Genomic DNA, 1,716 nt, shown 5'->3' with positions numbered 1-1,716 from the left:
GTGCTGCTACACTGCAACGCAGCGATTGTTTGGTGCTGGTCAAGGAAGCCAAGTGAAGTAAACCCTCTTGGAGCCCTGTGGTATGCTGCACTTCATAAGCCAGTTTTGCTTCACAGCTTTAAACTTTATATATGTGAATAAGTTAGAAGACTACATTACTCCTCAAGAAACCGAAGAAAATGAAAGGCTCGAATAGAACATGCCTGCACTGCTTTAAAAAGTACTCTGGGTGGTCTCACATACGTAGTCTGCGCACTTGCAGACTAGCTTTACACTTTGCTACTGTATGAAATAGTCAGCATTTTTTTTTTCGCGCGAACCAGTGCAGAATGATTCTGGCAATCAGAGAAAACAAATTATCATAAACACTTTCGTCACATACAGTCAGAGACTTTGAAATCTTCTGGTAAAAAAGGACGCAAAGAGTCCGTCCTACGTTCTCCTTTGAAATTAGGTTGTTGATGCATGTCTCGAAGACTTCCTCACAGGCTTCAACAAATAATATGACAGAAGCAGAAGGAACTGAGAGGATTCCAAAGTGGGAGTCGGCAGTTCCTTTCACACTAAAATACAAGAGCACTTGATTTCCCTCAGAAAAACACGCATTTTCTGTCCTCAACTCATATTTCTGGGATGTTCCTACACAGGAATGAACCTTGAGGAATTTCGATGCCAGTCACCCAGCAAAATAAACCATGTTCTCTCCTATAGCCAAAGTGTAGTTTGAAGGCGAATCGTCTGCCGTGGTAAGAAAAACTGTGCTTCCTAAGGCAAGACGAGGAGAAGGTGCCAAAAGGTCTGCTGGGAACGTAGCAAGGAGAGACATGTCATCAGCTCAGTTTGATTTTTCCGACAGCTTGAATAGGTTGCTAATCAAAAGGTGCCTGAACGCAGCCTGAAATTGACGGAAAGTGGAGTTCTTGTTTGCTCCTGATTTTGAACGTATAACAGCAAAAGTGTTTTCAAGGGTGTCCTGGTTCAGATGGCGGCTTAAAAGGTGGGAAAAACCGCAATTAACCGCGAGGTGACTGCTGAGCAGCAGTAGAGACCTAACTGTTAAGCAGAAGCCACGAATGCAGTGCGGCTGCCTTCCACATCCGAGTACTTGCAGGCTCTTAAAAACCAGAATGCACTCTTTCAGAAACTCCTCATGGATAGAACCGTTACAGATTGCAGAGGCATATGGCGTCTTTGCAGATTTCTGCGATATATCTAGGCTGTCAAAGAGACGGTCGATTCTTTCAACGAATCTCGCGGTGTGAACAGCTGTGGCTGGCAATTGCTAAGAAGTAACAAGGGCATACATTGCAGCTGCGCAGTGATTGCTAAACACTTGAGCTGCTAGCTTCACCGACATCTTTGACGAGAAGGTCAAATTAAAATGCTTCTCCTTCAGCTTTGGCATACAACCGATCTCAAGTTTACGGTCCTTTTCATAAGCTTCCTTGATGTAGGAACTTTTCACTATGTAATCACCAACTTTTTAGTCGTATTTAAATAACATGTTTCTTAGTCACTTCAAAAAATGCGGAGGATCGAAAAAAAAAAAGGGGGCTTGCCATTGATCTCTACGTAAGGCTTTTCGGCAGTTACGATGCTTGAAAAAGAGACACGTTCTGGCACCGTTCATCGCATACAACAGCTACCGGCTTCAGGCCAGCGTCCACAAGGGCGCTGTAGCACTGGAAAAGGAGATATTTTAGTACATCTGAAGGT

General features: G+C 43.8%; 1 pseudogene; it reads right to left on the bottom strand.

Annotated features, from left to right (window-relative positions):
• Window positions 1-213: 213 nt before the first annotated feature.
• On the bottom strand, window positions 214-826 carry LOC121834144 (annotated as a pseudogene).
• Between the last annotated feature and the right edge of the window lie 890 nt (window positions 827-1,716).

This window comes from Ixodes scapularis, unplaced genomic scaffold, assembly GCF_016920785.2.
Source record: "Ixodes scapularis isolate PalLabHiFi unplaced genomic scaffold, ASM1692078v2 ptg000597l_1___fragment_1__unscaffolded, whole genome shotgun sequence".
NCBI classification, from domain to species: Eukaryota; Metazoa; Arthropoda; class Arachnida; order Ixodida; family Ixodidae; genus Ixodes; species Ixodes scapularis.
This window is presented reverse-complemented; position numbering and strand designations above follow the sequence as displayed.